General features: G+C 40.7%; 1 non-coding gene across 1 annotated transcript; it reads left to right on the forward strand.

The window, feature by feature from the left end:
* Window positions 1-2,991: 2,991 nt before the first annotated feature.
* Window positions 2,992-3,085, forward strand: TRNAY-GUA. Its single transcript has 2 exons — window positions 2,992-3,028; window positions 3,050-3,085. It is a non-coding gene; the product is annotated as a tRNA-Tyr (tRNA).
* The last annotated feature ends 13,025 nt before the right edge of the window (window positions 3,086-16,110 follow it).

Below are 16,110 nucleotides of genomic sequence, written 5' to 3' on the forward strand. Positions count from 1 at the left end.
GACAACACCACTGTGCTCACCTTTGACAGAGCTCTCCTGACCAGGTGGGCAAAACCTGGAAGGTCAAGTTCCCTGGAGAACGTCAAGCTTACTTGACAAGGGTGTAAAGTGGGGATAACCATGGTATCTTCTGTGAAAACTCACCCTCTCACTCTTATCCGTCTCAGGCTCTTTATCATTGCATTGAGATCTGACAGTCTCATGTCTGTCTCTGTCTCATTCTCTTTCTTTCACAGTTTCTCTGTCCCTGTATATTTCTCTTTGTCTCCGTGTCTCCGCCTCCCTCTCGCTCTCCCCCCACCCCTCAGCCAGCCCCTCTCATTCTCCTTTGCTGGAAATGTATAGACTTAGGCATAAAGAAAATGTTCATTCCCACTTTGCTATGTCTACTTTGGGGAGACAGCTGTCACCCTGAGAATTTCCTGATCGTAAGAACTTCCATTAGCAAGGTCAGGTTGCCCTTTAGGTTGCGGACAAGGTGAGTCTATCCCCATCCCCACAGCTTTTCCCAAATCCCTCAAGCCTCACTTTTTCTGAGCTTCACAACTTTTCATGCCGCTACAGCCGAGTTTGGCCCATGCTGGAAAAGCAAGGACCTAATATTCAGTTCAAAGCCAGCTAAAACACCTGTGTCGAGTGCCCTGCTACTTGAGATGGTAAGGGAGATGGAAGGGGAGTACAAAAGTGCAGGCTGGAAAAGAGCTTCAGTGATCCTGGAGAGTTAGGGGCTGTTGGGTCCATGGCAGGGAGCAGAAGTAAAGCTTGAGTGACAGCTGTCATTATACAGAGGCACACGAATTCGCTGCCTTAGGCCACTGCCTGGTGGGTCTGAGCAGTTTGGAGCTTTGGGCCTAGAGGCACAGATGTACTCTACCTTCACCCCAAAGGAAAACATGCTGAGGCCCAATCAGAGAGGATGAAGCAGGAAATGGACTTAGGTTTTCTCCAACGAAGTGGGGCTTCACCTCCAGGGAGATGGAGTGGGTTCTGTGGGTATGAGGCAGAGAAGAAGGCCGACAAGCAATACTTGGTCTCATCTCACCATCTCGGAAAAAACTCCAGAGATTTGATGCACGCATGCAACCTATCACAGAGAGCACCCCAAGCCAAACAGCCCATGTGAACATGCCCCTCTGAAGCCCTCTGGGGACTGAGACATCTACCTCCACTACCTGCTGTGGCCACAAGAGCTGTTTCATTGCGGGTCTCAAACTGAAGACTACACATGTCTTCCTCTCCTGGGAAGCAGCTCCTCATCTCCCCCCACCTCCCTATTTCCCCCAACATTCCCCTGGCTTTGTCAGCCTTTCCCACTTGTCATTGCTAATAGAAGGAGGCTGAGCTATGGCATCGCCAGTGCCCAGGATGATTCTATGGCTTTGGAGCCACAGAGAGATCCCTGCCTCCAATGACACCAAAGGCAGAGACCAACGAACACAGACCAAATGTAGTACCTTTGTCCGTTATTGGATAAGTTCATGATGGGATATAGAGACCCCAGGCTCTTTGGAACCTCTCTTTAGTGCTTTGGTGGGAAAATCAGAGGTGAGCCAGCTTCGGTGGCCAACACAAGCAAGGTTGAAACCTGGGTACCACCTCTTCCTGTTTGAGCCATGACAGAGAGTAGCTGGGTTCTGCGAGCATCTGACCCTTGCCCTCAGAGATCCAGACCCACTTGCCATAAGACAGGGAGTGGACTTAAACTCAGTGGTGGCTAGGTCCCTTGGATGTGGCTTGCTGCACCTCCACTAGGTGTTCAGCTGGGAAGTGGGTGTCCCAGTGGTCTTGGGGTAGTGGCACACACCAGATGAGATCTGAAACCTTTGTCAAAGACATGGCATCAGGGTAAGCAGTCCAACACCGACACTTCTGTCTTCTACTTCACCCACCCTCCATTTTTTTTTTTTGTTTTTGAGACAGGGTCTCTTCTGTCACCCAGGCTAGAGTTCAGGGGCATAATCATAGCTCACTGTAGCCTTGAACTCCTGGCCTCAAGCAATCCTCCCACCTCAGCCTCCCAAGTAGCTGGGACTACAGGCTCGTGCTACCACACCCGGCTAATTTTTGTAATTTTTGTAAAGATAAGGTTTTGCCATGTTGCGCAGGCTGGTCCTTGCCCCTTTGCTTTTTCAGACCCCACAGAGCCTTGTCCTACTTTTAAAAGTTGCAACAGGCAAAATATTTCTGGTTGGTTTGCAGAGGAGGGAAGCCAAACCCCAGATTGGCCCGGAGGGAGGAGGGCTATCACCTGTGCCTCTGCAATCCCTGGGAGGGGTCTCCTCACCTAATTCTATTTGTTCTTTCCCTCACTTCCCAGTACACCTCAACGGGCCAAAAAGTGAACATAGGATACTGTGGGTAGAAGGGAGAAAATGCATCGGGAGGAGGAACGGGGGTGGGGTGTGAGGGGGTGGGAGAGCAGTGGAAGGTGAAGTGAGGTCAGAGCGTTAGGGAACGGCCTCATAACCGGCCGCCACCAGACTCTGCGGCTCGGCTGGGGTTGGAAGCCTTCTACCAGTGTCCATTCCAGTTCTCCTCCTTTCTCCTCCAGCAACCCTTCCCTCACCGGACCCCCGCCCCCTGCATCCACCTTGCCGGGTTGGCCCTCTGCCTCTCACCCTCTCACTTTTTTTTTTTTTTTTTTTTTTTGGCACTGAGGTCTATCATCTTCACCTGTAGAAAGGGGGATGCACAGGAGGAAGACGATAACAAGTGAGAGCACACTCCCACCACCACCCCCTCTCCCTCTTCCCGCCCGCCCCCTACCCGGCCTGCCCCTCATGGATCGTTGTTATTGGTGCCGGGGAAAGCCAGTGAACCACACCCAGAGGATTTTGTTCCCCGCAAAAGGGGCGCGGTGGCGATCGGCGCAGAGTTATCTCTGCAAGGCGAGTTCCAACCAACTTAAAGCTTATTGGACGACTACAGTTGCAAGGATTTGGCTTCTTGCATTTGCTGAAAGATCAATGACCTAACCACAGAGGTGTGCGCCCTTCGATAGCTCAGCTGGTAGAGCGGAGGACTGTAGCCTGTAGAAACATCTGTGGACATCCTTAGGTCGCTGGTTCGATTCCGGCTCGAAGGAAGTACTTTATACTTTTGCGCACGCACGCACCAAAACTACCAGGCTGCATCTCTGCCAGGTCAAAGGCTCTGCCAACCAGCATCGACACTCTCCCAGGCGAAACCTAGCAAGGCCTTTCCGGATCATCCAGCTTCCCACAGCCTATTCTGTGGCCTTGGGAGTCTGCTCACTTTTCCTGCAGTCCAGAGACATGTACCCATCAGCACCATAGTGCCCGTTGCTTCTGTCTTGTGACCCAGCCAATTCTCTTAATCAGCACCCTACCGCACCTCACTCTTTCACTTTTGCTCATGGACTGCTTTAGGGTTTGAGCACTGCTCAACTAGAGTGAAAAGTCTTAGTTCACTCTAAGCTGTGACGGAAGGCAGTTTAGTAAATAGGGGAGGTTTTCTGGTAAAGCCTAAGCTTATCAAAGTTGAGTCAATTGAGTCTTAGATCAGGAGTAGGAGTAGATCTGTGATCAGAGAAGTAGGGTGGACACAGAAAAGTCTGAGCAAATAAACAGAAACCTGAAGAGTGTTGATTGTGCGTGTAACTAACTATATATAGTATCGTTAGAACATACAAGCAAGTCCAAGAGTATCAGGAAATGAGGATTTCAAAAGTTGTGCATGGAATTTTTTTCTGTCATTACATCCCTGGAGTTTCAATTGCTACTCACCCCAGAAACAGAGAAGATTGCCCTACATCTATTTGAGTTCTCATAGACAGGGCACTGTAGCTATGAAACTTAATATATATGTATATGTATACATATATACACATATGTATGTGTATGTATATATTATAATATATATATTATTCCCCAGAGCGACAAGCAGGAGAAAAATTATATAATGTTCATGTTCTTCCGCATTCACCTCCACTCACTTCATTTCCAGTCCTATTGTCATTGCCTCTGCACATGCTTTGTGCAGCTGCCTGGCTTGGGTCAGCTGACAAATGAAGGCATGACTGATGCCAAGGGAGAAAAATCTTGTGTTGAATGTCTGCTTTTCCTGCTTTTCAGATTTGGCAGGAATGGGGAATTGGGAAATCTTCATTCGAGATCTCTAAAAATTGTCTTCTTTCTTTCTCAATCTTTATCATATTATCTCTTTAATAATTGGATGGCCTTTTCCAGCAAGTACTACTCTTAGCTGGGGTCCTGATGCTTAGATCAATATCAGTTCCTATGTGGAACATCCTCAGTGATAACTAAATGGTATGAATAGACTATACATACTATTTTCTACCTTTAAATAGTGAGATTAATTAGAAACCAAGGCTTTTGTCACTCTCCCCTACCTCTCCACTCAGACTAATATCAGTAATCAAGAAGGATGTGGTCCAACACTGGTAAAATGACTGTTTATATGTAAAATACATAAGCAAGAAACATAAGACCTGACCTCAAATTGCAACATATTCTGAACTGTGTTGGGTAAAAGGACAGTGGCTAAGTGTTAGAATATTTTTCAGATGGAAGCCGAGAGGTGTAATCCTTTCAGGTCTACCCTTTGCCTTCCAGTCCCACAGTATATGCAAACTGAAATACCTTGAGACATTCTGAGGCAGTCTCCTTGTTTAAATATCAGTGTCTCCTCAAGTCAAAATTATTGAGCACTTTAAAGATAAACATTCTCTAAAAGAGGAGACAGTAGGGTCATAGACGCTGGTGGCCAAAATAACATGATGTCTCAGCCTCCTCAGGATCTGAAGGCACTCTTTTTTTTTTTTTTTTTTTTTTTTTTTTTAGTAAGGCGCAGAAGTACAGCGTCTGAGAAGCTGTGCCTAGGAGAAAAGCCTAAAAAGCAAGCAGTTTCTTACTAGGCATAGCTCCTTGTTTTCCCATGTGGCAACCTCGTGGTCTTTCAGATAATAAGGCATGAATTTGGTCACAAAAGAAAAGGGCAAGTGAGTTCCTGCCTCTGTCTTACAGCATGACCCCATCATGGGAGGTCCACACTGTCCCAGAAGATGCATTCTTTTTACAGGCTTTCATATTTTACTGAAAATGTTGGAGAGCCAGAAATGGCACCTCTGAAGTAACCAGCTTAATCAATTTCATTTTCCCCACTCCCACCCAGACTCTTTTACTCAGCCAAAATGTATCATGTTTCCTGGGCTTATGAATACAAGATAATAACAGGATGCTTACTCTGCTTTGATCTCTCTGCCTCCTCTTTTGTCAATCTTCTCATTCTCTGTTACTCAGGGCGAGATATCTTTTACCAGAATCTTTTCGTAACTCCCAAGTCTTAATCTGGTTCTCTTCCTCTTTGTCTCTGACACTCCCTGATTACTACATCTTCCCACCTATCACTCTATACTGATATGACGCGTTAATATCTCTATCAGGAGTGAGCTCCGTGAAATCTGGGACAATGCCATATTCATTTTGGTATCATCAGAACCTTGCCAGTACCCTGCACAGAGTAGGCACCTGGAATATGATTATTTACTGGCCATGAGGTGTTTCAACATGAGCTCAAGAAAGATGAGAGCTCTGAACAAATCATTACATCCTGGAGTAATGACTAGAGACTACTTTATTGGAACACACAAAAATCTCACAATTTCTTCTAAGATGAAAACCAGAGGTGACATACTCCGTGTAACAGCCCAGTGTCTTCTATGATAAAAAGCAAATGAAGAAGCTTCTGAGAATTGTAAAACTGGATAGTCACATCAACTCTATCACTAAGGTAATCTGAAAGTTGAAAAAATATGTAGAAAACATCTGCTTGATGACATTGAATAGATAACAAAAACAAGAAGAGTTAGTTAAAATCTGGGAGAGGGAATAAACCAGAGTGGTAATAATGAGAAAATCACCATGTATATGTAAATAACTCAAATAAAGCCATTATGAATTTTAGGATAAAAGCAGACAAGGCACTAAAAGAAAGAATTATTATAAGTCAATCTCATTTACTAGCGTTAATATAAAAATTCTAAACAAATTAGCAAACCATATAGAGCCACATACAAAAATTATTACCTATCTGACAAAATTGGAGCTATTGGATGAAAGTAGGATTGATTTAACATTAGAAACTTCAACGTAATTCATTCTTCTAATGGACCAACAGAGAAAAATACTAAGATTCTCTTAACAGATACAGAAAATACATTTAGTAATTTAAATGCCTTTCATAATAAAATTTATTCACAGAATAGGAAAATAAGGCAATTTATTTAGTTTGGTGAAATGTATCTACCAAAAAAACCTCATTGCTCACTGTATGTCCATATGATATGGTTTGCCTGTGGATGTCCACACCTAAATCTCATCTTGAATTGCAGTTCCCATAGTCCCCACATGTTGTGGGAGGGATCTGGTGGGAGGTAATTGAATCATGGGGGGTGATTTCCCCCATGCTGCTGTTCTCCTGATGGTGAGTGAGTTCTCATGAGATCTGATGGTTTTATAAGGGGCTTTTCCCTCTTTCGCTTGCCACTTCTCTGTCCTGCTACCCTATGAAGAAGGACGTGTTTGCTACCCCTTCCACTATAATTGCAAGTTTCCTGAGGCTTCCCCAGCCATTCTGAACTGTGAGTCAATTAAACCTCTTTTCTTTATAAATTACACAGTTTCTGGCATGTCTTTATTAGCAGTGTAAGAATGGACTAATATAGCCCATCAAACAGCATATTCAATGGTGAAATGGTCCTACATCATTTCTGTTTGAGATTCAAACAAGATTAGGATGCCTGACTGACACCTCATTCCTATTTTTTTGCTGTTTGGTTTTCTTGGAGAGGGGAGGTTTTTTTGTTTTGTTTTGTTTTTTTTTTTTTGTTTTTTTTTTTTTTTTGAGATGGACTCTCACTCTGTCTCCCTGGCTGGAGTGCAGTGGCGCAATCACTGCTCACTGCAACCTCCACCTCCTGGGTTCAAGAGATTTTCCTGCCTCAGCTCCCAAGTAGCTGGAATTACAGGCACCTGCCACCGTACCCAGCTAATTTTTGTGTTTCTACTAGTAACAGGGTTTCACCATGTTGGCCAAGCTGGTCTTGAACTTCTGACCTCAAGTAATCCGCCCCCTTCAGCCTCCCAGAGTGCTGGGATTACAGGCGTGAGCCACTGTGCCTTGCCCTCATTCCTATTAAATGTTATACTGAAGGCTTTTGTTAGAAGAAATAAAAATGAAGAAGTAATTGCATAAAAAGAGAATTTAAAGAAATATACAGTTATCTTATTAGAAATACATGATTTTGATACATTTGTGGCACCAAATGTCAACATGCAAAGATCAATTATATTTTTACATGTCATAATCAATCAGTTAGAATGTTCACTTTTTAAAAGGTTGCCTCTATAATAGCATTAAATAATGAAATACCTAGAAACACATCTCTTAAAATATACAAAATATCAAGGCAAAAACAGCAAAATATTATTGGAGAAGTAATGAAAAACTATATAAATGGAAAGACAATCCATGGTTTTTTTTGGCATATGTGTGTTCGGTTGTTTCAGCACCATTTGTTAGAAAGGCTATCCTTTCTCCATTGAATCATGAGTAAAGATGTCTACTTGGTCAAAGATCAGTTCACTATATTTGTGTGGTCTGTTTCTGAGTTCCCTAGTCTGTTCCACTGATCTTTTGCCAATACTATACTGTCTTGTGTATTCTTTTGCCAGTACCATACTGTCTTGATCACTGCAGCTTTATAGTAAGTCTTGAAGTCAGATAGTGTCAGTCCTCTGGCTTTGTTCCTCAGTATTGGGTGAAATATTCTGGGCTTTTGCCTTTCCATGTGAACTTTAGAATCAGTTTGTTGATAATTGACAGCACAAAACAATTTGCTAAACTTTTCATTGGGATTATGTTGAATCTGTAGATCAAGTTGGGAAGAACTGACATCGTAACAATAGTCTTTCTATTCATGAACAAAATATCTCTTCATTTATTTATATCTTTATACTTCTTTCATCAGCATGTTATAGTTTTTCTCATATAAATCTTGTACATATCTTGTTAGAATTATACCCAAGTATTTTATTTTTTGGTGCTAATGTAAATTGCATTATGGTTTAAATTTCAATTTCCAATTGTTCATTGCTGGTATATAGGAAAGCAGTTGACTTCTGTTTATTAACCTTTTATCCTGAAACCCTGCTATAATCACCCACTAGTTACAAGAGGGGTTTTTTGGACAATTCTTCCAGATTTTCTATAGACAGTCATGCCATTGGTGAACAAAGACAGTTTTATTTCTTCCTTCTCAATCAGGATGCCTTTTATTTTATTTTCTTGACTGATTATACTAACCAGGATTCCGGTAAGATGTTGAATAGAAGTAGTAAACCAGGGACATCCTTGTCTTGTCCCTATCTTAGCAGGAAGGCATCTAATTTCTCACCAATAAGTATAATGTTAGCTGACGGGTTTTTGTAGGTGTTCTTTATCAAGTTGAGGAAATTCCTCTCTATTCTGGTTTTCTAAAAGTTTTCTTTATGAATACGTGTTAGCTTCTGTCAAGTGCTTTTTCACTATCAATTGGTATGATTACATAGTTTTTCTTCTTTAGCCTGTTGAAGTGATGGATTATGTTGATTTTTGAATATTGAGCCAGACTTTCATAGCTGCAATAAATCATTCTTGGATGTAATGAGTATTTTTGTTTTATACATTGTTAAATTTGATTTGTCAATATGTTGTTGAGGATTTTTGTGTCTATATTTGTGAGATACATGGATCTGTAATTTTCTTTTCTTGTTATGTCTTTAGTTTTGATATTAAAGCTGGCCTCGCAGAGTAAGTTAGAAAGTGTTCCTCCTGCTTCTAATTTCTGTAAGAGATTGTAAAGAATTTGCATCATTTCTTATATGTTTGATGGAGCTTATCAGTGGACCCATATGGGTTTGTTGCTTTCTGTTTTAGAAGATTATAACTTGCTGATTTACTTTCATTCATATATACAGGCCTATTCACATGATCTATTTCTCCTTACGTGAGTTTTTGTAGTGTGTCTTTCAAGGAGGTGGCCCATTTCACCTAAGTTATCAAATTTATGGGCATAAAGTTGTTTATAATATTTATTTATTCTTTTAAAGTCTGTGGGGCAAGTGGTGATTCCCCACTTTTATTTCTGATATTAGTAATTTTTGCCTTTTCTCTCTTTTATTTTCGGTTAACCTGGCTAGAGATTTATACATTTTATTGACCATTTCAAAAAACCATCCTTTGTTTTCATTAATTTTTTCTGTTATTTTCCTGTTTTCCATTTCATTGACTTCCTCTCTAATTTTTATTATTACTTTTCTTCTTGTTTGAATTTAATTTTTGTTACTCTTTCTCTCGTTTTCTTTCTTTTTTTTTTTTTTAAGACATGGTCTCATCCTGTTGCCCAGGTTGGAGTGCAGTGGTATAATCACAGCTCATTGCAGCCACAACCTCCTGGGCTCAACTGATCCTCCTGCCTCAGCCTCCCAAGTAGGTGGGACTACAGGTGTGCACCACCATGCCTGGGTAATTTATGATTTATTTATTGTAGAGATGGGGATCACTATGTTACACAAGCTGGTCTCAAACTCTTGAGCTCAGGAAATCCTCCCTCCTTGACCTCCCAAAGTGCTGGGATTATATGTGTGAGCCACCACGCTTGGCCTTTTCTCTAGTTTTCTAAGGTGGAAGCTTAAATCATTGATCCTAGATCTTTCTTCTTTTCTGATATATACACTCAATGCTATAAATTTCTCTGTAAGCACTGCTTTTACTGCACCCCACAAATTTTGATAAGTTGTATTTTTATTTGTATTTAGTCCAAATGTTGAGGCTTCTTTTTTGACCCATATGTTACTTAGAAGTGTGTTGTTTAATCTAAAAGTATTTGGATTTTCTGTTACTGATTTCTTCTGTTATTGATTTCTAGCTTAATTTCATTGTGGACTGAGAACACATCCTGTTACGATTTATGTTCACTTAAAATATTTAATGTGTGTTTGATGATCCAGAATGTCTATTTTGGTGAATGTCCCATGTGAGCTTGAGAGTAATGTATGGGCCGGGCGCGGTGGCTCAAGCCTGTAATCCCAGCACTTTGGGAGGCCAAGGCGGGAGGATCACGAGGTCAGGAGATCGAGACCATCCTGGCTAACACGGTGAAACCCCGTCTCTACTAAAATACAAAAAATTAGCCGGGCGTGTTGGCGGGCGCCTGGAGTCCCAGCTACTCGGGAGGCTGAGGCAGGAGAATGGCGTGAACCCGGGAGGCAGAGCTTGCAGTGAGCTGAGATCAGGCCACTGCACTCCAGCCTGGGCGACAGAGCGAGACTCCGTCTCAAAAAAAAAAAAAAAAAAAAAAAAAAAGAGAGTAATGTATGGTCTGCTGTGGTTATATAAAGTTATCTATAAATGTGCATATAAATCCAGTTGATTGATGGTGCTATTGAGTTCAAGTATGCCCTTACTGATTTTATGCCTGCTAGATTTGATAGATTTGTTAATTACTGGTAAAGGGATGCTGAAATCTCCAACTATAATGGTAGATTTGTTGATTTCTCCTAGCAGTTCTATCAATTTTTGCCTCGTGTATTTTCAGGCTCTATTCAGTGTAAACACATTAAGGATTGTTATGTCTTCTTGGATAATTGACCCCATTACCATTTTGTAATTTCCTCTTAATCCCGATAATTTTCTTACTCTGAAGACTTCTTTGTCTGAAATTAACATAGCTACTCTATCTTTCTTTAGATTAGTACTAGCATGTAGTATCTTTCTGCCTTTATATTTAAAGTAGGTTTCTTCTAGATAACACATAGTCGGGTCTTCTTTTTAATCCACCCTGAAAGTCTTTGTATTGGTATATTTTGACCATTCGCAATAAAAATAATGATTTATATAGTTGGATTAATATCTACCATATTTTGTATTTTAACTGCTTTGTATTTATTGCCCTTGTTCATTTTTTTCTGTCTTCTACTATTTTTCTACCTTTTGTGGCTTTAATTGAGCATTTAATATTATTCCATTGCAGTGCTGGGATCATAGCTCACTGAACCCTTGAATTCCTGGGTTCAAGTGATCCTCCTACCTCAGCCACCCAATTAGCTGGGACCATAGGCACACACCACCATGTTTGATTAATTTTTAAATTTTTAGTAGAGATAGGTCTATGTTGCCCAGACTGGTTACAAACTCCTGGGCTCAAGCAATCCTCCCTCCTCGGACTCCCAAGCTGGAATCACAGGCATGAGCCACCACACCTGGCCATATCTTCTTGATCAACTGATCACTTTACAATGTTGAAATGCCATTCTTTGTGTCCAGTAAAAGTATTTAGCCTGAAACTACATTCTCTAATATTAACACACAGACACACAGACACACACACACACACACACACACGTGTATTAAATTAGAGTTCCCAAGAAAATGGAGAAAATGGAAAGGGGGACAAAAAACTTAAAAACTAGTTGCTGAAAAATTGCAAAATATGATGAAAATTATAAACTCACAGATCCAAGTAGCTTAATGAATCTCAAGTATGTGCATACGCATACACACACCCCTAGAAGAAAATTAATCAAAGGTGCATCATAATCAATTTGCTTAAGACCAGTAATAAGAGAAAAATCTTACATAACAGTCAGAGGAAAAATCATATTATGGGTAGGTACAGAGCAGCTTTTATTCCACTTTTATTCCAGCACCGGTGTATTCTCATCATTTTCTTTGGTGTTTACCCAAAGTTGTAGATATTGCAAGGTCTTTATACTCTGGTTGGTGGGAGCATAAACCAGTCTTACCCCTATGTGGGATCTGGGAATTGTTGAGTCTCCTGTTTTCCAGTGATTCTTTCCCTGGCCTTGGTAGTTTCCTTTCACACATAGGTCATTACTCAGTGAAAGTCTCAAAGTGTCTCTTATCTGCAGATGTCGGAAGCTTTCTCTTTGTGAAGCTCCCTTTTCTCCAGTATTCTGCTTCTTGACCTCCTCAAGCTCTAATCTTTGTCTTCTCAACTTAACAAGAATGAGGTGTCTGTTTGGCCTGCCTCTATGTAGTTCAGGTTGGAAACTGCCTTTCAACTGAAAGCTGGGGAAATGCTTCATAGGATTCACTCTTATTTTTCTTCTCTTAGGGATCACAGTCCTTCACTGCCTGTTGTCTAATTTCTAGAAGTCATTGTTTCACATATTTTGTTCATTTTACAGTTAACTAGGGTTAAGATAAATCCAGTTCTTGTTACTCCATCATGGCCAAAAGTGGAATTTCTCCTTACAATTTTAACATACATATAAAATAATAGTTTCTATCAATGGCTGTGGTTAATTTAACTCAGAATAAGATGAGAAAGAATCTCAGCTTTCAAGTCATTACTTTCTTTACTATCTTCACATTTTTTATATAATCTGAGATTTTTATCTGCAAGTCATTGATTTTTATGGCCATTAGGTGACACTATAACTGATATTCTTATGAAACTAGATGAAATATTTGAATAAAATGTTAGAAAATTGAATTCATAGTTTATTAAAGCAATGTCTTCACAATTATTTACATTTACATATAAGTTCTACTTCTTTCCTTGCTCATAACTTTTTTGCATCTCACTGTTTTATGATTTTATTTTTTATTTTCAGGAGTTCAACCTTGAGTAATTCCTTTAGAATGCATCCATGGATCTTAATGAAGATATAAGTTCTAGAACACCCCACCACCACCAAGTGCCCTCAGTGTAGACTCTCTTTTGACTGCTATTTACGCTGAAAATAGAATTGTAGGTGTTATGGGCGGAACTGTGTCTCTACAAAATGCAATATGCTGAACCCCCTAATCCCCATGCACCAGAACATGACTATAGGATAGCACCTTTAACGTGGTGATTGAGTTAGAGGCTGTTAGGATATGCCTGCCATAATCCAGCCTGACTAATATCCTTATAAGAAGAAAAAATCTGCACACAGACACCAGAGATGCATGTACATGAAGGATGAACTGTGTAAGGACAGAGAGAGAAGGTAGCCATCTGCAAGCCAAAGAGAAGTCTCAAAAGAAACCAATAGCTTGATCTTGGACTTCTAACCTCTAGAATTGTGAGAAAATGAATTCCTGTTGTTAAAGCTACCCTGTCTGTGGTATTTTATGATGGTAGCCCTAGAAAACTAATATACTAGACTCAAAATCATTTTCCCTCTTACTCCTGAAGACAACTGACATTGTTCTTGTTACATAGAGTTTTCATTGATGATGAAACTGATTTTTCTTATTTTATAGCTAATTTTTTTCTTTTGCATTTCAGGAAGCATTTAAGCTTTTGTCTTTATTCTTGGACTTTGGAGACATCACCAACGTGTATATAGTTGTGGGTATTTTTATGTTCAATACTCTTCACTGCATGGTCTCCCAAATTTCAGAAGTGTCTTTCTTTAGTTCAGACTTATTTATTCTTTCTTTCTTTTTTTTTTTTTTTTTTTTTTTGAGGCGGAGTCTCGCCCTGCCGCCCAGGCTGGAGTGCAGTGGCCGGATCTCAGCTCACTGCAAGCTCCGCCTCCCGGGTTCACGCCATTCTCCTGCCTCAGCCTCCCGAGTAGCTGGGACTACAGTTGCCTGCCACCACGCCCAGCTAATTTTTTGTATTTTTTGGTAGAGATGGGGTTTCACAGTGTTAGCTAGGATGGTCTTGATCTCCTGACCTCGTGATCCTCCCGCCTTGGCCTCCCAAAGTACTGGGATTACAGGCGTGAGCCACAGCGCCCAGCTATTCTTTATCTCCTCCATGTTTGTTATTTTCTGAAGTTCCTATTAGATATATGTTGAGCATCCTGGATTTAACTTCCATGTCTCTTAATATTTCTCTCATATATTTCATCTCTTAGTTCTATATTCTAGAAGATTGTCTTCAACCAAGCCGCTCATATACGGTCACGTGTCACTTAACAACAAGGACGTGATTTAAGAAATGCATCACTAGGCGATTTCATTATTGTGCAAACATTATGGAGTATACTTACACAAACTGAGGTGGTATAGTCTACCACACAGCTAGTCTATATGGTGTAGCCTATTGCTCCTAGGCTATAAATTCATACAGCATGTTACTGTACTGAGTATTATAGGCAATTGTAACACAATGCTAAGTATTTGTGTGTATCTAAACATTGAAAAGCTACGGATAAAAAATGGGGCCCGGCGCAGTGGCTTACGCCTGTAATCCTAGTACTTTGGGAGGCCAAGGTGGACAGATCAGTTGAGGTCAGGAGTTGGAGACGAGCCTAACCAACATGGAGAAACCCTGTCTCTACTAAAAATACAAAAATTAGCCAGGTGTGATGGTGCATGCCTGCAATCCCAGCTACTCCGGAGACTGAGGCAGGAGAATCGCTTGAACCCAGGAGGCAGAGGTTGTGGCGAGCCGAGATCGTGCCATTGCCCTCCAGCCTGCACAGCCTGGGCAAAAAGAGCAAAACCCCCTCTCAAAAAAAAAAAAAAAAGAAAAAGGTACATCTGTCTAAGGCACTAACCGTGAATGGAGCTTTCATAACTGAAAGTTGCTCTGCGTGAGTTGTAAGAGTGACTGTGAAGGCCTAGGACATTACTATTTACTACTGTAGGCTTTATAGAAACTGTATACTTAGGCTACTCTAAGTTTATTTAATTTTTTTCTTCAACAATAAATTAACCTTAGTTTATTATAACTTTTTCTTTATAAACTTTTACATTTTTTAAACTTTTTTACTATTTTGTAACACACACTGCGTATTTGTACAAGAATATTTTCTTTCTTTTTTTTTTTTTTTTTTTTTTTGACCAAGTTTCACTCTGTCACCCAGGCTGTGGAGTGCTGTGGCCGGATCTCAGCTCACTGCAAGCTCTGCCTCCCGGGTTCATGCCATTCTCCTGCGTCAGCCTCCCAGGTAGCTGGGACTACAGGCGCCCACCACCTCACCCGGCTAGTTTTTTGTAGTTTTTAGTAGAAACGGGGTTTCACCGTGTTAGCCAGGATGGTCTCGATCTCCTGACCTCGTGATCCGCCCGTCTCGGCCTCCCAAAGTGTTGGGATTACAGGCTTGAGCCACCGTGCCCGGCCAAGGATATTTTCTTTATGTACTTATTCTGTAAGCTTTTTTATTTAAAAATTTTTTATTTTATTTTACTTTTTAAGCTTTTTTGTTAAAAAACTGAGACACATACATTAGCCTAGACCCTCACAGGGTCAAGATTGTCAATATCACTATATCACTGTCTTTCGCCTCCACATCTTATCCCACTGGTAGGTTGCTTTTTTTTTTGAGACCGAGTTTCACTCTTGTTGCCTAGGCTGGAGTGCAATGGCATGATCTCAGCTCACTGCAACCTCAGCCTCCCGAGTTCAAGCGATTCTCCTGCCTCAGTCTCCTGAGTAGCTGGGATTACAGGCATGCGCCATCATACCAGGCTAATTTTGTATTTTTAATACAGATGGGGCATTTTGGTCAGGCTGGTCTCGAACTCCTGGCCTCAGGTGATCTGCCCGCCTTGGCCAACCAAATTTCTTGGATTACAGGCATGAGCCACTACGTCTGGCCACCACTGGTAGGTCCTTGGGGGTGATAACATGCATGGAAATGTTATCTCCTATGAGAACAATGCTTTCTGAAATACCTCCTGAAGGACCTGCCTGAGACTATTTCACAGTTAACATTTTAAAAATATGTAAGTAGAAAAAGTACACTCTAAAATAAACAAAAAATATGGTATAGTAAATACTAGGCAATAGGAATTTTTCAATGCCATTACAATCTTATTGGACCACTGTTATATATGCAGTCTATCATTGATGGAAACATTGCTATGCAGGGCATGACTATAATTGATATGTGTGTATATATTATGTTAATTTTGATGATATCATTATTAATTTAAAGAACTCTTTGGTTCTTAGAAGTTCCTTTCTCATAACATCTATTCCTGGTTTGTTAATATTTACATTATTTTATTAATATAAATTTGGAAATGTAAAGATTGTTTCCATCTTTTAAGTATCTGTTTCTTCTAAGGTCACTCATTCTATTTGTTCATTTTTATCCTTCTCATTAACACTATGGTTATACT

Source organism: Piliocolobus tephrosceles, chromosome 6 (genome assembly GCF_002776525.5).
Source record: "Piliocolobus tephrosceles isolate RC106 chromosome 6, ASM277652v3, whole genome shotgun sequence".
In the NCBI taxonomy this organism is placed as follows: Eukaryota; Metazoa; Chordata; class Mammalia; order Primates; family Cercopithecidae; genus Piliocolobus; species Piliocolobus tephrosceles.